General features: G+C 50.6%; 1 protein-coding gene across 1 annotated transcript in view; it reads right to left on the minus strand.

The window, feature by feature from the left end:
• Positions 1 to 17,156, minus strand: part of RAI1 (retinoic acid induced 1) — a 208,427-nt gene extending 191,271 nt beyond the window's left edge. The window contains exon 1 of the mRNA XM_081839493.1: positions 16,984 to 17,156. The gene's annotated coding sequence lies outside the window, so the exon portion shown is untranslated. The remainder of the gene's footprint in view (positions 1 to 16,983) is intronic.
• Between the last annotated feature and the right edge of the window lie 6,247 nt (positions 17,157 to 23,403).

The raw sequence follows: 23,403 nt of genomic DNA on the forward strand, positions 1-23,403 counted from the left end.
CAAGTCTCCGCACCCTTACAAACTACAGCTCTTGTTGGGTGGGGTGATCCATGACTGTTTAAAGCAGTTTCAGGGCGCTTTCAATGTGCGGTGTGGCCTCTACCAAAAGAGCTCAGGGCTAGGCTTGGAACGAGACCCGTTCTCACAGGAGTTAGCAAGGTGGAAGGGGAGGAGGGGGGAGCTAGGACCCTGGGAAAACTGCACCACTGTGGCAGAGGCAGAGCATATAAAAGGGGCTGTGCAGGAGGCCGAGGAGAGCAGGGCGCTCAGCTCTTCAGGCTGGAACTGGCAGCTCTGAAAGGCAAAGATGAAGCAGGCAGCATTGCACCGAGCGCCTCCATGCGGCGCTGGTGGTACCGTAATATGACTTATTGAAATTAGCACTTCTGAGTGCATAGCACACAATGTCACTGCATGATTTCACCTCTTACGACGAGCCTGCGAGGTAGACCAAGGGGATGATTCCCCATGTTGCAGGCAGCTGCCCTCCCACCTTGCTGCCTCCCTTGGGTGGTTGCGCTGTACAGGGCGCTTGGGAGTTGTGGCCCAAAACATCCGGGCAGAATGGGCACCTGGTTGGAGAAGATTGACAGGGTGAATTTGTGGCAGAGGCAAGGTTTGCACCCCAATTGCAAGAACGGCCCACGAGTAGACACTGGGAGAAAGCCGGTAGTGGAAGAAGGGACATCGTTAGCCAGGACAAAACGAGGCTGAATGTCATGGAGAGAATACATCCTTCCTGGCATTTCGCCCCGGCCCTACCGTTTGGCAGGTGGAACGTTTGTCCGGATCACGAGATCAGCAGTCGTGCGCAGCCAGCTCCTTGGCGGCTTGGCCAGGACAGTTGGGTGGGAAGAGGAAACGCTTAACGGGTACAACCGAGTCTCCAAATTAAGAGCAGAAGCCTGGGGGGAGAAGCAGAACCCCGAAGATGGAGTGGGGGGAGAGAGAGTGAGCTCAGGCAGCGCTGAGATGCTGCATTTGCTGCCCCAGCTCTCCCCCGGTGGCTTTGTGGTATAATCTGGGGCTCGTTCCAGCTCCGCCGCAGCTGGAGGCAGCAGGTTTGTCAATGGCATTTGCTGCCGAGCGGCTGACATTGAACACAGCCAGTCAGAACATCTCGCTGGCAGCAGGAGCTAAGGCACCATCAGCAGCGAGTGAGTGAGCGGGAGGGAGGTGTCGACGCGAAAGTGTCAGCCAGACAGCTGCTGCCTCCTCCTCCTCCTTTCTTCCTTCTTGGGGGGGGGGGTGTTTCCACCCCCCTGTTTTGTTTGTCAATCAAACAGATTGCTTCTCTCTCTCCCTTTTCCAATTCCTCCCTCGCCTTCCCCTTCTTCCTGCAGGCCAATTGTTTCTGCTCCTGGAAGATAAGGGCTCAACGCTGGCTAGATTTGTATAGCTTAGCTGCATCTTGGAGAGATGTCGAAAAGCAAGGAATTGTGTGTTTTGGTGGCTTCCCTCTGTCTCTCCCCCTCCCGCTTCCCTGCCTTCCTTTGCACTGCCTTCCTTTGCACGCACCCCCAACCCGTCCCCCTCCTCCTCCTCCCCATCCTGATCTTTTGCCTTGAGCTACTTTAGCCTCACAGCTCTCTTGCTATTTAATCTCCATCTCTCCCTCTGGGCCCCGGGAGGGCTCTGTCGCATCCTTCTCTTCGCACCAGCTGCCTGGAGAGAGGAGTCCTTCTGACATCCCCTCGGCCCCTTGGTACCTCTTTTCCCCCTCCCTCCCTCCCTCCCTCCCTTCTCCTTTCATAGTCCAAAGGAACACTTGAAGGCAGAATCGTGAGGCAGGAATGAAAGCAAAGAGAAGGACAGAGCCTGTCTTAGGTAGCAGGTTCAATCCGCCCACGTTCCCAGGTAGGGCTGGGGAAAGACCTCATGAGGTCCCTGAGAACCTCTGCCAATCAGCGGACCAATGGTCCGTGTTTGTTAGAAGACAGGTTCCTCATGTTCCCACATCTCTGGGGAAGCATCGCAGCTCTGCAGGTTCAATTCTTGGCGTAGGGATGGGAGAGGCACCCACCCATTCGAAACCCTGGAAAGCCATTGCCAGTTAGGGGCTGTTCACAATTCCACTTGCCCCACCACTTTCCCATGGGAAAACCTGTTCCCAATGCTGAAACATCAGTTGGGTTTGCTGGGGGTTCATGTCTGCTCCACTTCGAAGGTAAAAAGCAGGGGCAAATGGAAAATCACTCAGGCCAGCGCCCCCAAAGCATTAGACAAGCAGAAAGCTTCTCAGACCTGTGTTTTTTAGGCACTGGGCAACCAGAATAGTGGGTGAACACTATTGTATGCTTGTGAAACATGGGCCACTTATAAACGCCATCCCCAACTCCTCGAAAGATTCCATCAACGGTGTCTCTGAAAAATTCTACACATCACTTGGGAAGTCAGGTGAACTAGTGCCAGTGTACTGGAAGAAGCAGAGATCGCCAGTGTCGAAGCAATGATTCTTCAACATCAACTTCGTTGGACTGGTCATGTTGTGTGGATGCCTGATCATCATCTTCCAAAGCAACTACTCTATTCTGAACTTAAAAATGGAAAGCGTAATGCTGGTGGTCAACAAAAGAGGTTTAAAGACTCTCTCAAGGCAAATCTAAAAAAATGTAGAATAAACACCAACAATTGGGAAACTCTTGCTTGTGAGCACTCCAACTGGAGAACAGCCTTTACCAAAGGGCTTTGAAGACGCTCAAACTCAGGATGAAAGGGAGAAACGTGCTAAGAGGAAGGCACACTTGGCAAACCCTCACCATGATCAACTCCCATCTGGAAACCTATGTCCCCACTGTGGAAGGACGTGTGGATCCAGAATTGGCCACCAAAGTTACTTACGGACTCATTGTTAAAACTGTGTTTATGGAAGACAATCTTACTCGGCTACGAGTGATCGCCAAAGACGACGTCTGAGCTAGATGAAGCAGCAGCCTGACTCAGGGCAACGCAGTTCCGTACGCTCAAATGCCAAATCCAGGAGCACCAACCAGACTCCATTGTGTGCCTCTCTTTGCCACTCTGCTCATGGTAACTGGCTGCCCTTGCCCCCATCCGCCATACCTTCAGGGGGGACCTATAACTCAGTGGAAGGGGCACATCCTTGGCATGCTAAAATTCTCAGGGTCAATCCTGGCATTCCCAGTTGGAAGGGTCAAGGTAGCAGGTCATGGGAAAGACTTCCTAGAATGAGAACTGTAGAGTTGGAGAGTCTAGAGGGACAAATGCAACACAACTTCCTAAGTTCTCAAAGACTATTCCAGGAAGCCCTAACCATGACTAAGGTGGCAACTCACATGAGCGTGGCACCTTGAGACCCTTTCCCCCCCAGCCCAGTTTGCCATGAGTCCCATGGAAACATCCTGCCAGGAGGGGAAAGCCAGAGGGGAAGGAGGGATGGGGAAAGATTGGGGAACTGGGAGGAGACCAACCTAGGGGAGGAGACCCAGAGGAGTGGGAAGGGATCAGGACCTCCTCTCTCATCGCACTAGAGCTCCTGGAAGCTGAATGTTGGAAGATTCAGGGCAGGTAAAAGAAAGCAGCCCGTTCCCAAAATGTCTAGTGAAACTTTGGAACTCACTGCACCAGGAGGCAATGATGCCCACTGCCGCAGACTGGCTGGACGCAGAGGAATGATGGGAGGAACCAGCTGGGGAACCACCACCATCCCAAGGGCAGAAAACTCAGAGCCCGGGGAGAGGTGGTGGGACAACGGTAAGAGGTCAGAGAGAGGAGAGGGAGAAGAGGAGGTGTCGGAAGATGAAGGGGTAACAAGGCTTTTATGCCATCCTACTTGGAGTAGGGGCTTGAACCTGCAACTTTCTGCATGCAACACTGAAGGCCCAAGAACCAATGGGATTTCTCCTTTGACAGAAATTGCATTAATTCTCCAGCCCCCGGGAGCTGAGAAAAAGCAGCTCTCTCCTTTAACTCTGGAGCATGGCAACAAGTTAGGGACAAGGCAGCTCCTGTCTTGTGCACCGGCTCCTGCACGAAGGGTGAGATCCAGTCAATTAATGGTGCTCGGGGTGTGTGGGGAGAGCGAAAGCAGGGGGGAAAGTCTGTCTTTATTGCCCTTTCATGCCTTCGGTATAGATTTTCTCTGCTCATCTCAAAGGGAGAATAAAACCCGGCTTGGCCTTTTTACTTTTACTTTTAAAAAGCCTCCCCTTCGCCCCAGTCCGTCTGATTTTCTGCAATCTGCTGTGTTTTGCTGTGCAGAGATGTGCGGGGTTTTTTTTTTTAAAAAAAGAAGGCCACAGGTGTCATAAAGGCCATTTGGGAACGGCTTCTGCTCTGAGCAAGAGCTGACAGAGCCCCAGCCTTGGAGAGCAACACCTGAAATGGATGCAGTCAAGGTCACAGACGCCGGCCTATTTGGCAAAGTGGCGCAAACCGAAGAGGCCTCTGCGCCCGACCAAAGCAATGTCTCCCGGCAGAAAACAACCCAGCCCGCCCGACTGAAAGCCGTTTCATGACGGTGGTGGCTGCTAACGTAGGTCGGCCCGGGCTGCGTAGACTACAACTCCCAGCAGGCCATGTGCCATCTCGATTTGAGCAGCTTCAGCAGCTGCCGAAATCAAGATGGCACATTGCCTGCTGGGAGTTGTAGTCTCCGAGAGTCGGGGCCTACCCACATCGAGACGGGTCCGCTTCCGTGCAAACAAAATGGCTGACTGGCAGGCTCCGATCGGGGCCTTAAACTTAGCCGGTCGGCTTGTTTCGACACCGACAAGAGCAATTAAAAAAAGAGATTCGCCAGTATTGTTTCAGCTGGCATTGATTTTCACCAGGAGATATCTGGAGAACGGCTTGTCTCTTCGTTTAAGGATGCCGAAGGAGTCGTACCGCCTAACATCTGAAAGCTGAAAAACAGACACACTCGCTTGGCTTGAGCGTTTTTTCAACTGTGTTCCGGGGACCTTGGGATTCCTTGAAATCTGCTCCTCCAGAGCAAGGTCAACAACAGCAGACTCGCTTCCGTCGCAGGTAGCCAGTCCACAGCTATGGATCCAGCCGTGAAATGGAGGAGGTGCATGCCAGGGTGCACTCTCGAGGCCAGACAGCACGTGACATTAATTGCATGGAAGCAATTAGCATAGACATTAAAAGAAAAATAGCCACCAGAGAGACTTGTTAGGACGGAGGGGTGGGGTTGATTCTTTGCCCCTGGGATATGGCTCTATTAAAACATCCACTGCGCCACCCACACAATAGCTCCCTCCAGACCTATGTCACGTTTGAATCTTCTGCAAGCCACCTTGGAGATCACTGGATCGAAAGACGGAGTATAGATCTCCCAAGCAAATAAATGCAGCTTAAAAAGCATGAAGTGGGAGGCATGAAAGGGAGACGTCTCCTCAGCAGAGATGTCGACGTGGTTTTGAGTCGATTTATTATATTTCTTTGCCGCTTTCCCTTCAAATGAATCGCAAAGCGGCTTTCAAACAATAGAGCCACCACAAATATAGAAGTGTACACAGGATGGTGAACAAACCATCAGTAAATCGATCACAAACATCGGAAGGGGTTTGCCAAAGGTATAGAGTCTGAAAATCGCTGCATTAGGAGAACAAGGAATTTCACCATTAGACGTGGATCTCAATTAGCAAAATGCAGAATTCAGGTTGAGTATCGTGGTTCCTGCCTTGCTGAATCCTGCTGAATCTGGCAGTTGTAACACAGTCAGCTTAAAAAAAAAAGAAAAATCTGTTGAAAACAACCACAGCAGGCTAGGAAATTTTCATTGTTGTCATGTTGAGAGGCATTGGATATTCTGCATTATTGTTTATTATTATTATTTAGCAGCGTTTTCACAGTCTTATTCCTATGCATTTACATGTCCCCAGTGTTTTCTTTAGCCAGTTCTTGCCATCTCAAGTCCTACAATACAGGGTGCAAACGAGAACAAAAGATACGCATAGCTGAGAACAGTAAAAGGGCAGTGCAACTTCTATACTGCAAAACCCATCATGCTCCGCAGCAGCCAGCTAGAAAGCATAACAAGGACGACTGCGCTTAGTAAGGCTACAAACCCTATGATGCACCGACCTGCAAGTGAAAGAACATGCAGAGAAACATCCAGAACTTGAGTTAACGCAAATAGCTGAAAACAAGGTAAAACCAGACACCCTGCGGGAACCAGCCGAACGGAAATCTGCACAAGTCATCAACTTAGAAAACACGGGAGAAACAGGCACACAGACATAACCAGCAGGAATTAAAATTGGGCAAGAGATTTTCTGCAGCCATCAACTGCCTTTCTACCTCCACCACCACCTGCCCTCCCCGGCAAGAGTTTGCCAGGCGGACCCCATGATTCTCAAAGCAATTAAACCAGCTATGTAATCAACAAAGACCACCAAGCGAAGACCCTTAGGCAGGTACCTTGGCTTTGTTGCAACTGCCTCTGCTACACATGGATGGACCTTCTGTAAAACTCAGGCTGAAGACATCAATGTGAGCTCAATAGGATAGGGGGAAGTATGGATGTAAGAAAACAAAGGAATGCTTAGAAATGCAAAATGGCAACTCTAGAATGGGAGCTCTTGAGGTCTGGCAACACGTGGATATAATCAGATAGGATCTAAGTGCTTGCTATCTTGAGAGAAGACACTCATGTCTGCAAGGAACCTTAGTAGGGCATTAAAACAGGTCCAGTACCGAGGGCCTTCTGGCGGTTCCCTCGCTGTGAGATGCCAAGTTACAGGGAACCAGGCAGAGGGCCTTCTCGGTAGTGGCACCCGCCCTGTGGAACGCCCTCCCACCAGATGTCAAAGAGAAAAACAACTACCAGACTTTTAGAAGACATCTGAAGGCAGCGCTGTTTAGGGAAGCTTTTAATGTTTAATAGGTTATTGTATTTTAATATTCTGTTGGAAGCCGTCCAGAGTGGCTGGGGAAACTCAGCCAGATGGGTGGGGTATAAATTATTATTATTATTATTATCATTATTATTATTATTATTATTAAAGGAGGCCAAACATCTGCAGGCACGCTTCCCACCAAGCACGGAAAGGAATAGCCAACATGGTACCCTTGCGATGTTGCTGGATTCCAGCTCCTAACATGGCCAAGGGATCAGGAGTTGGGAGGAGGGATCAGCAGTGATTGGGAGATGGAGGAGGACACCAGGCTGTGGAAGGCTGATCAGTGGAGGCTGGTCTACTGGGGCAAAGACAGCCCTGCTCCGCCAATTTCAGTCTGGCCTTCAGCCACCTTCCTGCTTTCTGAATTGCACCCAGTCTAGGGGGTAGCCCTGACTGCCAGCTCCCCCTTATTTCCTTGTTCTGGCATTGCCCCTTGCAGAACTCAGCAGTGAGCAGGAAGGGGGCCAAGCTAGAATCAGTGGGCTCCAGAGCTCGGAATGGCATGGGCTCCACCAGTCCTAGAATCAGAGTTGGAAGAGAAGCATGAGGGTCATCTGGCCCAGCCCACTGCAATGCAGGAATCTTTTGCCCAACGTGGGCTTGAACCCACGACCTTGAGATGAAGAGTCGTCACCACTAAGGCTGGTGCGTGTCTCCAGGAGTATGGGGGATCCGAAACACTTTTACATCACCTAGTAGGATTTTTATTTCCTAGGCTAGTTTGGGCGTAAGTTGCTCAGTATTCACCATCCACGCCAGCTCGGGTAAAACAAATGTCTCGATTTATATTGCCGCATCATTTTTATCTCTTATTCTATACAGTGGTACCTCCGGTTACATACACTTCAGGTTACAGACTCCGCTAACCCAGAAATAATACCTCGGGTTAAGAACTTTGCTTCAGGATAAGAACAGAAATCGCGTGGCGGCAGCGCAGCAACAGCAGGAGGCCCCATTAGCTAAAGTGATGCTTCAGGTTAAGAACAGTTTCAGGTTAAGAATGGACCTCCATATATAATGGATTGAAAAAGATGTTGAAATATACATTTGTAAAAAAATTGGAAGCGTTCCTTCTAGGAATAATGGGAAATGAAATAAATAGAAAAGACTGTAAACTTTTTCAATATGCAGTAACAGCGGCAAGAATACTATTGCCCAAAAATGGAAACAAGAGGAACTACCGACGTTGGAAGATTGGAGAATGAAGCTGATGGACTATGCAGAACTGGATAAATTAACTGGGAAGATTAGATATTTACAGGACCATAAATTCACCGAAGACTGGGGGAAATTTGTGGAGTATCTGAAAAGCATATGTGAAGAGCAAACAACGCGTGTGGGGTTTCAAGAAGCTCTGTGAAAGTTTGAGGAGTATTGTTAAAAAGAAAATAAGATGGAGAGGGTATATTAAAAGGCAATACTAAAATTAGGAAATACGATACAAAAATTTAACTACGGATGATTGTCAGAGAGGCTGAAGGAAGTCCCAAAAAGAAAATGTGTGACAAATTTGGATGTGATATGATATATATATTTGTATTGAAAATTAATAAAAAATATTTTTTTTAAAAAAAAAAAGAACGGACCTCCAGAATGAATTAAGTTCTTAACCTGAGGTACCAGTGTACCTTGCTTTTCGAACAGCTTAGTTCTCGAACGTTTTGGCTCCCAAACGCCGCAAACCCAGAAGTGACTGTTCCGGTTTGCAAACATTCTTTGGAGACTGAATGTCCAGCGGGGCTTCTGATTGTCCAACGGAGCTTCCTGCAGCCAATCAGAAGCTGCATATTGGCTTCCGGATGTTTTGGAAGTCAAACGGACTGCTCTTAATTGGCAATGGCTTTCAGGGACGTGCGAGCAGCCTTTCCTAGCCCTGGACCCTTTTAATTACAGGTGCTCAGGGCTGAATCTGGGACCCTCTGTATGGGAAGCATGTATGATGACAATCGAGCGATGGTCCGTCGTCTTATTGCTATTCAATGGCAGCATCAGCGATATTATTGTGTGTTGCCTAGACAGTGCTAAAAGCCTGCCCGCTCTCCGCCTCGCCACCTTTTGCGACACAGCCTGGCACTTCTAGGTCTCTTCCGGAGCAAGATCAGGCTACTCTGCCATGCCCTGCTGAGAGAACATGATGCCTTGCTGCTTTCGTGCTGGGTGCGCAGCGCCTGCAGAGAGAGGGAGAATGTCTGGTGAGCTCCTCTCTCTCTGCTGGTGCAGCCTGCGCACATAGGTCAGACAGGCTGTGCAAGGGAGGACGAGGGCAACGAGCAGCAAACAGAAGGGACCTGGAATGAACAGCGCCATCGGAGGCAATGCGGCCTGCAGACATCTTGCTTTACATATTTCTTTCAAAAAAAGGGATATACTGCATGTTCTGGTTATCTCCCGCTTGGACTACTGCAATGCGCTCTATGTGGGGCTACCTTTGAAGGTGGCCCGGTAACTACAACTAATCCAGAACGCGGCAGCTAGACTGGTGACTGGCAGCGGCCGCCGAGACCACATAACACCGGTCTTGAAAGACCTACACTGGCTCCCAGTACGTTTCCAAGCACAATTCAAAGTGTTGGTGCTGACCTTGAAAGCCCTAAATGGCCTCGGCCCAGTATACCTGAAGGAGCATCTCCACTCACATTGTTCAGCCCGGACACTGAGGTCCAGCACTTAGGGCCTTCTGGTGGTTCCCTCACTGCGAGAAGCCAAGTTACAGGGAACCAGGCAGAGGGCTTTCTCTGTAGCGGCACCTGGCCTGTGGAACGCCCTCCCACCAGATGTCAAACAGAACAACAACTACCAGACTTTTAGAAGACACCTGAAGGCAGCCAGTTTAGGGAAGATTTTAATGTTTAATAGACTATTGTATTTTAATATTCTGTTGGAAGCCGCCCAGAGTGGCTGTAGAAACCCAGCCGGATGGGCAAGGTATAAATAATAAATTATTATTATTATTATTATTATTATTATTATTATTATTATTATCATCATCATCATCATCATCATCATCACCATAATTGCAAACGAAACCAAAAACAAAGCCTCAGAGAGGTTTACTGGGGAAAAATAAGCAGTAACATTACCGGCAAAAACAGTTCATAGAATCATAGATGGACCCCCAAATGTCATCTGTTCCAACCCTCTGCCAGTAAAGCATTCATGACAGATGGCCACCCAACCTCTGCATGGAAACCTCCAAGGAACGAGAGTCCATAACCTCCCGAGGGAGACCGTTCTACGGTCGAACAGCTCTTACTGTCAGAAAGTTTTAAAGCAACTTTTGAAAAGCATTCAGAATCAGTGATAAGCTAAACAAAGATCCGAGCACAGGTCAGTGTTCTGGATATCTGGGTAAAGGTAAAGGTAAAGGTACCCCTGACCATTAGGTCCAGTCGTGGACGACTCTAGGGTTGCACGCTCATCTCGCTCGATAAGCTGAGGGAACTGACATTTGTCCGCAGACAGTTTTCCCGGGTCATGTGGCCAGCATGAATAAGCCACTTCTGGAGAAACAGAGCAGCGTACAGAAACGCCATTTACCTTCCTGCCGGAGCGGTACCTATTTATCTACTTGTACTTGACATGCTTTCAAACTGCTAGGTTGACAGGAGCAGGGACTGAGCAACGGGAGCTCACCCCGTCGTGGGGATTCGAACCGCCGACCTTCTGATTAACAAGTGCTAGGCTCTGTGGTTTAGACCACAGCACCACCCGTGTCTGGGTAGGTTTGTCTAAAGAAAAATGTTTTCAGCATGCAGTGAAGGGGCTTGCCTGATATCAAGATCCAAGGAGTTCCACAGTGTAGGCGGAGCATTAGGGGGCTGGAAGAAAGAAGCTGCCTTATACCAGGTTAAACTATTTGTTCATCTTGCCTTGTAAGGTAAAGGTAAAGGACTGCTGGACGGTTAAGTCCAGTCAAAGGCGACTATGGGGTTGCTGCACTCATCTTGCTTTCAGGCCGAGGGAGCCGGCATTTGTTCACAGACAGCTTTCCGGGTCATATGGCCAGCAGGGACACTGTGACGGAAACCAGAGCGCACGGAAATGCCGTTTACCTTCCCGCCACAGTGGTACCTATTTATCTACTTGCTTTCGAACTGCTAGGTTGGCAGGAGCTGGGACAGAGCAATGGGAACTCACCACAGTCATGGGGATTTGAACTGCCGACCTTCTGATCAGCAAGCCCAAGAGGCATGGTGGTTTAGACCACAGCACCATTGGCGTCTAGCCCTGTGCCACCTACTCTGACTGGCAGCAGCTTCCCAGCGTCTCAGGCAGAGTAGGGTCTTTCCCGCCCCCTGCTGTTTGACCCCTTGGAAACATAGGCTCAGCACTGACCTACAACCCCTCGTTAAGGAAGGCGACTAGGCGAAAACATGCTTGGGGGAAGTTGATTAAGTGGGTGTTGCTAGGGGTATGTCCATGGGCCCCAGAATTTTTTTTTGTGTGTACGCCCCCCCAAATGTTTCTTGGTGTGCAATGAATTCAGAGGAAACCGAATAGAGAGGATGATCTCGGTTTCTGGGTAGGATATTAAGTTGGGGAAATAAATTAATTTAAGAGGACTTTATCTAGAGATGATTTGGGCTTAATGAATGGGACTAATTGAAAAGGAATTGAATTGATTTGGAGCAGGATCTGTTGGGAAATTAATTGGGGACAAATGAATTGAGTAGGAACTGATTTGGGCTGATCTGGGGGTGGGGGGCAGATTAATTGTGCTTATCTGGGGCAATACGGATAGGAAATTAGCAGGCTCGTCTTGTGCCGCCATTCAAATTCTAAACCTGCGTCTGTACATAGAAAATGGCAGTGGCAGATGGGATGCAAATTTTTGTCCCCTTGGCCCATGCCCGGCATCTTTCGATGCCCCTGGTGATTTGGAACGGAGAAATGGCAGATGGGGAAGGGTTAAGCACAGGCACTCCTACACAACTGCTTCTTGCTTCAAATTCCACCTCCCCACATGGCTTTGCACTTTAAGAATAAACACCGGAGTCCAGCTGCTCACGTTTGTTGCGACACATTAAGTACCCCCTGGCTCAGCAATTCCAAGTTCAGGACTGCATTCCCAACTTTTCCCAAGAGAAAACAGGGATACCCTTGTAGCGTCACTGCTCTCATGCCCAGGGCCTCTCCGCTGTGCTTTCCCAAAGGCTCTCCTCCAACCACGGCAGGCTGCATTCATGGACTCTGATCTGCAGTAACACTGTCCTGTGCTGATTTTCAAAGCGGCTCCTCTTTCTTTGGGTTAAAAGGTACGCCAAAAAGTGAACGTTCATGTCCCGTACTTCGTTAACAGCAGATTGAAATTGACCTACCCGGCTGAGGGGTGAGAAGTGACAGGCTGCGTACAGCACATTGCTCCTTGGGGCTCGCGTGCATGAATTTATGCGCACGTCCACTAGAGGGGAGCTGAAGCCTCTCCACACTCGCGGGTGCTGCTGCCGGCACAGGGATGGCAAACCTGGGGCGCCCCAGACTCCAGCTCCCATCTGCCCCAGCCAGCAATGACAATGGTCAGGTATAGGACTTAGAATCATAGAATTGCGGAGTTGGAAGAGATTATGAGGGTCAACAAATCCAACCCCCTGCAATGCAGGAATATGCCGCTATCCCATTCAGGGATCGAACCTGCAACCCTGGCGTTATCAACACCATGCTCTGACCAACTGAGCTATCCAGGGAGCTTTCGCCTAGCAAAAACTTTGAGAACCTAAAGAAGAAAAGTCACGTGATCCAGGGACCGCCTGCATTTATATTGGACTATTCCTACCTCTTTTTCTTAATGGTGCCTGCTCTTACGCAGGCTTGCTTCTTGAAATTTGTTCCGATTGTGCAGATAAAATATAACTGATCGAATTCTACAATAGGGTTACCAGACGTTCCCCGGTTCCCGGGAACAGTCCCCGGGTTTGCAAATCTGTCCCCGGACAAATTCAGTCCCCGGAATGTCCCCAGATTTGCAAATCTGTCCCCGGGAAACATGGCAGCGGCAGCCTCAGCAGCCCGGAGCCAGCCTGGTAGCGCAGTTGGCTCTGGCTGGCTTCAGGAGCTGCTCACTGCTGTGGCGCCCGCCATTTTTCCTCGCCGGAAGTCCCCATATGATGTGTCTTGTGCGCAACAGATCATATGGGGACTTCCGGCAAGGAAAAATAGCGGGCAACATGGCAGTGAGCAGCTCCTGAAGCCAGCCAGAGCCAACTGCACTACTAAGCTGGCTCTGGGCTGCTGACTGCCGCTGCCACCACCACTGCCAAAGGGGAACTGGGGACACTCAGTGGTACAGATCTCCTGCCCCCTGCTCCCTTTGTTTTGACCAATCGGGGGAGGCTCAGGAGTTACGGGCAGGTGGCCATTGCCCAGTTTTTAAAAAAACTGCACATTTATGTTTCACAGGGTGCAAAAGAAGGGCTTTGCACCTTACCTGGCAGAGAAACCGCACGCCTAGTCACGGGCAGGCAACGCGCTGTTGCCCAGTTTTTTAAAAACTGCACATTTATGTTTCACAGGGTGCAAAAAAGGGCTTTGCACCTTTATACAATATGCATGTGTGCTGGGGCCCAGGGTCTTTTGCCTCACCATCCCCACTGCTGACTCCCTGTAGCTACTCAGCTTCAATAAATAAATAAATAAAATCCCCAGATTCATTGAAAAAAATCTGGTAACCATATTCTACAGGATAGGGTGTTAGTGCGTGAAAACAGTCCCGATCCAAGGACCCCCAGGCATGCATGTTCAGATGGTGGAGGTGTCTGGTGCCATCCAGGAATCTTCACCTGGTCACAAGTGGACAAAATCCAGGTGAAAAATGCACCTGGCACCTGGCTAATTTCTAACACTGCACCCCAGCCAGCCTGGCCAATGTTCAGGGACGGTGGGAATTTCAGCCTAACCACTCACAGGACAGGTTTCCTACCCCTGGTCTAGCGAGATGGCTTTAAATAAAAACCAGCCAGTTACATGGAGAAGTCTATGTCATGCTTCTTTGTCAGGCTAATTAAGGAACCTCCAGGTCCAGAAGCAATATACCTGAGAGTAACAGATACAAGGGAACAGGCTCACTTGTAGGGCTCACCTGCAAGTTCCCTCTGGCTGGCTGGTGTTGCACTGGCAGAGGAAAGCAGGTTCGGGTGGACCTTGACCCAAAGCAGCCCTGACTCGAGGCCAGAGGGTGTGGACCGTGTTTACCTGTGTTCACTGAATGGGAGACGTATTTCCTACGCAGGAAGCATGGCCAGGTCAAATGCAACTTTTAAAACCAGCACGTAGATTTGTCGCAATGCCCTTATGCGCAGGAATTGCATACACACAGCCAATATCTTTGCAGTTCATGCACACCCACACTGAAGGGTACGCATATGCAGTTATGATACATGGGCCTTTCACGAAGGGAAGATGCACAGCAGCCCACAGGGCTGAAGCAACTACACTTTGCACATGCTCAGAAGATACAGGGCGGTTTATCACCAGAGCAACAAAAGGCAGTTGTATGCTAAGCTATGTGAGTTGGGGCATCCCCTCTTCAAAAATCTCTTTTTCCAGTTATATTTTGTTAAATTTTCAAAGTTTCACGTATACACTCCAATGCATAATATTTCTTCTTTTGTTTTGCCAACTTCCCACCCCGTTTTCCAGTGTTTTTATTTCTCTCCCTTTGTTGCACCTATCTTCTATCTCTTATACCGTGACAAAAATACAATAATCTCTCATTCCTTCTGTTGCTCCGAGTTCAAATCCTGCTCATGAGCTCATCGTACCATCCCCTCTTCAAAAATCTTGCCTCGCCTGAGAACTCAGGGAAGCCTTAGGCAACATTCCCACCCTCATCTGCCAAGTGAGGATCATCTGGTCTACCTTACAGGACTGTTGTGAGCGGTTACTAAGATAATGGGAAGCTATTTTGAGCTTCTTCCCTAAATACTATATGCATGTTAAATTTTATTTTTAAAAATTATGGCATTAACTTTTTCTTTTTCTTCCTTCCTTCCTTCCTTCCTTCCTTCCTTCCTTCCTTCCTTCTTTTTTTTTTTTTTTTTTTTTGCTAAACCATCCAGAGAGCTTTTGTTAGCTGATGGTACAGAAATGCCGAAAAATAAAATACATAAGGTGCGCTATCTTTATCATCGCCATTTCCTCGCTTGCTGCGACGATGATGGATGTTTATAAATCGCTGAGGCTCACCACAATGCCATAGCACTAGGCAGCAACATTAAAAACAGTCCCTGAAATTAAAATTTAAAAGAAAACAAAACCAAACGCTGCCTGCGAGCAAACTCATCCTTCTGGGAAAGGGGAATAAATAAATAAACAAAAGCTTTCAGCATCAGAAGAAACGTCTGTAAAAACGAAGCAGCCTGCCTAGCGGGGGCACTGTGCTCCCCAGACCACAACACCGCTGACGCCATCCGCCCCCATTCTGGGACCGAGCAACGGATTCGGAAAACACCTTCCGGGGCCCAGGCCGAGCTGTGGGGCGCCCTTCTGATTTCTCTGCCTGCACCGTTGCAAGGATGCCTGCGAAGCCTCTTTCAAAACAAGGCTCTCCAGCTGCAGGCCTAAACCCGCAAGCCCGAAATCACATCTCGCCTGTCATTCCGAGAGGCCCCTCTTCTTCCTTAGGCCCCCTGAGCGGGTTTCTGGGGGGTGGGGGTTGCAACTGGGAAAGCAAGCGTCCTTTCCAGCCTCCTCTCGCTCACAAAGCCCTGCCTGAGAAACTGAATACCCTTCCCACCCGACCCCCATCGCTCCCTGGACTGCGGTGGTGAGCTGGTCAGCCAAGGGCAAGGGAGACAAGGCCTCTGGGGGCACCCACCTGCCCCCTCTCCAAAGTTGGCATTTCGACTAGGACCCCAGCCAGTGCTAAGGGTGCGAGCCACGGCCCCCATGGCACCGGCTGGCTCCCGGGTGCCAGGACTCGTCTGCCCCAAAGCCCTTGGCACCCCACACAAACACACAAAACCAAGAAACAAGCTGCTGTCTGGACTCCCCCTTCCTTTCTTCCTCTCCCTCGCCACTTGGAGGTTTTCTCCCTTCTGCAAAAACAGCTTTTTCTCTTCCTGGAGGCAAAGCAAAACAAAGCAGCACACTCACCAAGCTTCTGTCGGCTGCTGCTAGGCCCAACCCCAGATGATATTTTCGTTTTTCTGCATTCCTTTTCTACCCTCTCTCCAGCGGCTGATCTCTGGGGAAGGGCCCTCTCTCAGCTTGGGACCCCCAGAGGCAGTGGCGTAGCGTGGGTTGTCAGCACCCGGGGCAAGGCAAGTAAGTTGCGCCCCCTAACCCGTGGATTTGCGCCCCCTAACCCTACCCTCCAGATGTTGCGCCCGGTGCGGCCGGCCCCCCTGCACCCCCCGCGCTACGCCACTGCCCAGAGGACAGGCCTGGCAAGCGAAAGGTCCCGGGTTCAAGCCTTGGCGAAAGGGCATGGCAATGGGGAAGCCCCTGCCAGTGTCAACAAAGCTAAGGGAGTCAGTGTGGGGCAGATTCCTGGGCTCTTTAGTGCACGACTTGAGGAGGGTGTCCCGGACTCTGAGAGTCCTACTCAAGCGTAATTCAAACAGGGCACGTACCACCAAGAATAATCCCACCATATGTGACAACACCACCACCCCCGAGACCACCTAGGTTGCAGCCCACCACCGTAGCGCAAAAGAGGTGTGGTTATTTGATTTCCGTCCTTACCCACGCGATTTGGCCCTACCCTGGATCCTGAACGGATCTTCCACTTGGGTACTTTGGGGGTTGGGGGAATGCGAGAGCTCAAGCCAAGGCACCCATCCTCCCCGCATCCCTCTCTCCATCCCGCTCCGTGTACGCGTTCCCACGACCGCCTCGTTCCCTTCCGCGTCCATCGTCCCAGCGCCGCCGCTCCCCAACCTCCCCGATCCCCGCGCTCCGTGACGCGCAAACGCCGCTCCCCGCGCAAGCAAGAATGCGAAAAATGCGCGCGCGCGTGGATGGCTCTGCGGGTCGATGCGCGCGGGTCTGCACCTCCCGATCCCGGAAGGCTGGTTTCCCCCCCTCCCTCGCACCGCGCGATCCTCCCAACGCGCGCAGCAGCAAAGGGGTCCAGGAGGACCAGACGTGGGTCGCGCGCGGGCACCGCGGCTCTTACCTCGCGTCGCCTTCCCCGCCGCCCTCAGTGCGCGCAGGGAGCCGCCTGCTGCTGCTGCTGCTGTTGCCGCCGCCGCCGCCGATCGCCGGGGAAATCCGTGCCGGAGCCAGCCATCCTCCGAGGCGGATCCTGTCCGCTGCGCGCTGCCCGCGATCCGGAGGCTCGGGAGCGCCAGAGAAATCGGGGAGCAACGGGGAAGGCTGCAAGGTTGGGGATGGGGCGCGAGGGGGTTTTGCGTGGGGGGGGGAGGGTCGTGTGAACGGGGAAGGCGAGCCCGGTGCAGCCCCGTCAGCTCGCCAGCTTAAGCCGGGCCCTGATCCTCGGCGGCTCTGCCTGCTGCTGCTGCTGCTGCTGCTTCTTCAGCAGAGCCCGTCCTTGCCATAGCGCGGCGGGGAAGTGAAATCCCACACTGCACAGGAAGAGACCGAGGGAGAAAGAGGGAGGGAGGGAGCTAGCGGGGAGGGGGGGGGAGAGAAGAAAGTTCAGAGGCAGAACTGGATGCTGTCGGAAACGCACGCTCCGATTTCCCCCCGGGGTGGCGGGGAGAGCCAGGTGGCCTTGCCAAGGGCAACAGTGCCACCTGCTGGGGGGCTCGCGGCGCTTCTCTACTCCCCGCCCCCCTAAGTGTGGGGGCAGGGAAAGGCTGCTCAGACTCCCCTCCGAGGAAAGCTTGCGGCGTTTTCTAGTTCAGGGCAGGTTTCCAAGCCGGATGAGGAGCGGTTGAAGGAGCCGGGTATGTTTAGTTAGCCTGGGAAAGAGGAGATATGAGAGCCACATGGGTCTAGCCAGGATTTTTGTTGGGGGGGGCAGAACCTCAGTGAGTTAAGTATTTTTATTTATCTCCTTTTTATTTCCCCCCCTTTGGCTACACCCATGGAGAGCCACCTTCAGATATCTCAAGGTCTGTCACAAGGAAGAGGGAGCAAGCTTGTTTTCTCCTGCTTCAGAGGGTAGGACTCGAACCCATGGCTTCCACTTACAAGAAAAGGGGATTCTGACGCCACATCAGGAAGAACTTTATGGCAGTAAGAGCTGTTTGACAGTGGAACAGACTTCTACAAGTCTGCATCAATAGGAGTATAGCATCTAGATCAAGGGAAGTAATAGTGCCACTGTATTCTGCTCTGGTCAGACAGACCTCACCTGGAGTACTGTGTCCAGTTCTGGGCACCACAGTTCAAGAAGGACACTGACAAACTGGAACGTGTCCAGAGGAGGGCAACCAAAATGGTCAAAGGCCTGAAAACGATGCCTTATGAGGAACGGCTAAGGGAGCTGGGCATGTTTAGCCTGGAGAAGAGGAGGTTAAGGGGTGATATGATAGCCATGTTCAAATATATAAAAGGATGTCACATAGAGGAGGGAGAAAGGTTGTTTTCTGCTGCTCCAGAGAAGCGGACACGGAGCAATGGCTCCAAACTACAAGAAAGAAGATTCCACCTAAACATTAGGAAGAACTTCCTGACAGTAAGAGCTGTTTGACAGTGGAATTTGCTGCCAAGGAGTGTGGTGGAGTCTCCTTCTTTGGAGGTCTTTAAGCAGAGGCTTGACAACCATATGTCAGGAGTGCTCTGGTGGTGTTTCCTGCTTGGCAGGGGGTTGGACTCGATGGCCCTTGTGGTCTCTTCCAACTCTAGGATTCTATGATTCTAAGAGGTCGTGGACTCTCATTCCTTGGAGTTTTTAAAGCAGAGGTTGGATGGTCGTCTGCCATGGAAGCTTTAGCTGAGATTCCTGCATTGGGGGGGTTGGACTACATGACCCTTGGGGTCCCTTCCAGCCCTACAGTTCTATGATTCTCTCCTCAAATACAGTATTTCAGACCCAGCACCCGCTCTCAACCCAAACATGCATTTGGGGACACCCGAATCTTTCGCAGTATATTCTGCAGGAAGGTCATGGTTCTGCAGTGACCCACCTTGAATCAGGTTGGAGACCAATAGATTCCTCCCCTCTCCTTTTTCCTATAGGAGCCAATATCTCACCTCTTGTAAACCGCTTTGTGTCTCCTTTGGCCAACTCTTTCCCCTCTTCTTAGACGAGAGCAAGGATTCTAACTGCTTCCAGTCCTCTTGGATTCGCTGGTGAAGCTGCTGAGTCTCTGGGAGGTGAAAACAGGGACATATACTCTGAGACAGCAGAGAGCAAAAGTTAGAGCAGGGTGGCAGTGGCGTAGCGTGGGGGGTGCAGGGGGGGCCGGCCGCACCGGGCGCAACATCTGGGGGTTAGGGTTAGGGGGCGCAAATCCACGGGTTAGGGGGCGCAAATTATTTGCCTTGCCCCGGGTGCTGACAACCCACGCTACGCCACTGCAGGGTGGATCTCCTGGTAGATCTCTGGCTAATTTGCAGGGCACCCCCAGGGATTGTTGACACCCAATTCTTCCACAATAGTAACAACTTTTTGCTGAAGGACAGTGGAGCATCAGGGAACCAGGAATGGTTTTTATGAGAAAGGACTGAGAGTTCATTTCTGGTACTGAAAACAGAACTTCCTGAACCACTGATTTGTGCATAAAAGGAGATTGCTGGGTTATGCCAGTGGGGCATCAAATCCAGCATCCTATTGCCACAGAAGCCAGTCTTTGGGAAGCTTGCAAGCTGGAACTGAGTGCAAGAACCCTCTCCCCTTCTTTGGTTTCCAGCAACTGGGAAACGGGTGGCTCTGTGGTCTAAACCACTGAGCCTCTTGGGCTTGCCGGTCAGAAGGTCGGCGGTTTGAATCCCCACGATGGGATGAGTTCCTGTTGCTCGGTCCCTGCTCCTGCCAACCTAGCAGTTCAAAAGCATGCCAGTGCAAGTAGATAAATAGGTACCGCTCCAGTGGGAAGGAAAACAGCGTTTCCGTATGCTCTGGCTTACGTTTATGTCATGGTGTCCTGTTGTACCAGAAGTGGTTTAGTCATCCTGGCCACATGACCCGGAAAGCTGTCTGTGGACAGACGCTGGCTCCCTTGGCCCAAAAGTGAGAGGAGCACTGCAACCCCTTAGTCGCCTTTGACTAGACTTAACTGTCTAGGGCAGGCATCCCCAAACTCAGCCCTCCAGATGACATGACCAGTGGTCAGGGATGATGGGAATTGTAGTCCCAAAACATCTGGAGGGCTGAGTTTGGGGATGCCTGGTCTAGGGGCTCTTTACCTTTTACCTTTACCTGTTCAGAAGCACATAGACTCTGACTGTGGATCGTTGACTCCAGCTGTTGGACCCAGGGATTCTGGTGCAGAGACAACAAAGATCTTAGAAGCTTGAAGTCTTTCCACCCACCCTGTTCGAAGAGATGCCAGGAAGCTAAGCTCTTAAGAATCCCAACTCTAGTGAGGGCATCTTCATAACATCATCCCTCTAAGGCCAAAATTGGGGTGCATTGGGGTCAGGAGATCAGGACCACATCAGATACGAAGAGCCCATACGAAGCAGGATTTACGGGACTGCCTCTCCTGGTATGCCCTGCAGAGGACCTTAAAGTCCATGAATAATCATAGTTTAGAGGTCCCGGGCCCTAGGGAAGTCAGATTATCCTCCACCAGGGCCAGGGCCTTCTCAGTGATGGCTCCGACCTGGTGGAATGCTCTGTCCCATGAGACCAGGGCCCTGCAGGATTTAACCTCCTTCCGTCAGGCCTGTAAGACAGAGCTATTCCGCCTGGCTTTCAACTTGAACTTAGCCTGATCTTTCACAGTGGTGCCTCGCAAGACGAAATTAATTCGTTCTGCGAGCCTCTTCGTCTTGCGGTTTTTTCGTCTTGCGAAGCACGGCTATTAGCGGATTAGCGCTATTAGCGGCTTAGCGGCTATTAGCGGCTTAGAAAAAGGGGGGGAAAAGGGGGAAAAAACTCGCAAGAACTCGCAAGATGTTTTCGTCTTGCGAAGCAAGCCCATAGGGAAATTCGTCTTGCGAAGCACCTCGAAAAACGGAAAACCCTTTCGTCTAGCGAGTTTTTCGTCTTGCGAGGCATTCGTCTTGCGGGGCACCACTGTATTCCCCTTCCTTCCCTCCCCCTCTCCTTTTTATGAAGAATACCTGCTCTGGGATCCCACAGCTAATTCTCCCCTGGTCTCCTCACTGGCCCAAATAGGACTAACTTAGCCAGCTAGCCCTGGTGACCATCTAATATTTATTGGATGGATTTCCCCCCTAAATTTATTTTTGAATTCTGAATTTATTATTATTCACATTTTATACTGTATTTTATGCATCAATTAAGTGTTTTAAATTTGTTGTTAGCCGCCCTGAGCCCGGTTTCCTGAACCAGGAAGGGCAGGGTATAAATAAAAAATTATTATTATTATTATTACCTTATACTGAGTCACACTGTTGCTCCATCTCTGGCACTGACTGGCAGCAGCTCTCCAGGGTTTCAGGCTGGTGGTCTCCCCAACCCTACCTAGAGACAGATGTCACGATTGACCTTGAAACTTTCCCCATGCTGAATGACAACATTTCCCCTGCTGGGGGTAAGTTGGAGCACATGCTGAAGACCTGGGAAGTCCAGGATTCCACAAAGTGTGAGCGATTAATTTCACTGCAGGCAGGTGGTATAGTGAGAATAAAGGTTTATTATTATTATTATTACTACTACTACTACTACTACTATTACCTTTCTCGCCCCGACCTGGCCACAGTGATCCATGCGACGGTCATCTCCAGGCTTGACTACTGTAATTTGCTCTATGCGGGGCTGCCCTTGAAGCTGACCCAGAAACTCCAGCGGGTGCAGAATGAAGCAGTGAGGCTCCTCACAGGGTCTCTGCCATGGGAGCATATTCACCCAGTGCTTTTCAAACTGCACTGGCTCCCGATAGAGTACAGGGTCAGATTTAAGGTGCTGCTCTTGACCTTTAAAGCCCTTCACAGCCTAGGACCCTCGTACCTATGGGACCGCCTCTCCCGGTATGCCCCATGGAGAGCCTCAAGGTCCATAAATAGCAACACCATAGTGGTCCCAGGCCCTAAGGAGTTAGATTAGCTTCAACCAGAGCCAGGGCCTTTTCAACACTGGCTCCGGCCTGGTGGAACGCTCTGCCTCATGAGACCAGGGCCCTGCAGGATCTGATTTCTTTCCGCAGGGCCTGTAAGACAGAGTTGTTCCGCCTGGCCTTTGGCTTGGAGCCAGTTTGATTCCCTCCCTTCCTCTCTTTCTTTCTTTTTTCCTTTCCTTCTCCTTCTGCGATGAGGCTACATTTTAATATTTTAATGTTTCAATATTTTAATGTTGTATTTTAATTTTGTTTTTAAGTTGTAATCATTCAACTTGTTTTTATTATTGCTTGTAAGCCACTCTGAGCCCGGCCTTGGCTGGGGAGGGCGGGGTATAAATAAAAATTATTATTATTATTATTATTATTATTACTCTGGAGATAAGGCTCCAACGCAGTTCCCACAAGGTCAGGATCAGGCCACCAGGATGGGCTCCTCGCTCTGCCCACGCATTCTCCTTAGGCACTGCTAACATTTTCCTGCCATCTCTAGCTGTCAGCTTCGTCGGGCGAGTCGAGACATCAGCAGGTACCTCCTTGCCATCAGCCGCCATCTGCTTTCCTGTCTGGCTTCAAAAAAGGAAAGATGAATGAGAACCCCGAGCGAGCACAGCTGTTAGAAGCAAGTCAGATACGAGGTGCCTCCTACTGAGACCTACAGACGGGTACTGCGTTTGTCTACTCAGAAGTAAAGCCGACTGTGTTCAAAGAAGCACCCTTGGGATTGCAGCCTTCGCGTTTTGCGGAGTTGAGAACATCAGGAGATGCTACTAGCCCAAAGGTGGAAAGAACCAACAGACCCCTACAAGGGAAGAATGGCAAGCCCGACTGCTGGACTGTGCTGAAATGGCAAAACTAACTGGGAGACTCAGGAATCAATAAGATAATGACTTTTAAAAAGAATGGGGGAAATTCATACCTTACTTAGGAGACCATTGTAAACAAATAGAAACATTAGCTGGACTTTAAAAATAACTTGTAAAGAAATGAAAGGCAGAGCATTCCACCAAGTCGGGGCCAGTACTTGGCCCTAGCTGAGACCAATCTAACCACTTTGCGACCTGGGACCTCCAAAATGTTGTCATTTGTGGACCTTAAGGTCCTCCGCAGGGCATACCAGGAGAGGTGGTCCCGTAGGTACGTGGGTCCTAGGCCACATAGGGCTTTAAAGGTCAAAACCAGCACCTTAAACCTGACCCTGTAGTCCACCGGGAGCCAGTGCAGTTGGTAAAGCACTGGATGAATGTGATCTCGTGGCAAGGACCCCGTAAGGAGCCTCGCCGCTGCATTCTGGGTCAGGAGACCCTACAACCTCCCAAGGGAGACAGTTCCACTGTCAAACATCTCAGACTCTCCATTCTTGTACAGTGGTGCCCCGCAAGACGAACGCCTCGCAAGACGGAAAACTCGCTAGACGAAAGAGTTTTCCGTTTTTCGAGGTG

The sequence above is a fragment of the Podarcis erhardii genome, assembly GCF_964252035.2.
Source record: "Podarcis erhardii genome assembly, chromosome: 14".
Classification (NCBI taxonomy): Eukaryota; Metazoa; Chordata; class Lepidosauria; order Squamata; family Lacertidae; genus Podarcis; species Podarcis erhardii.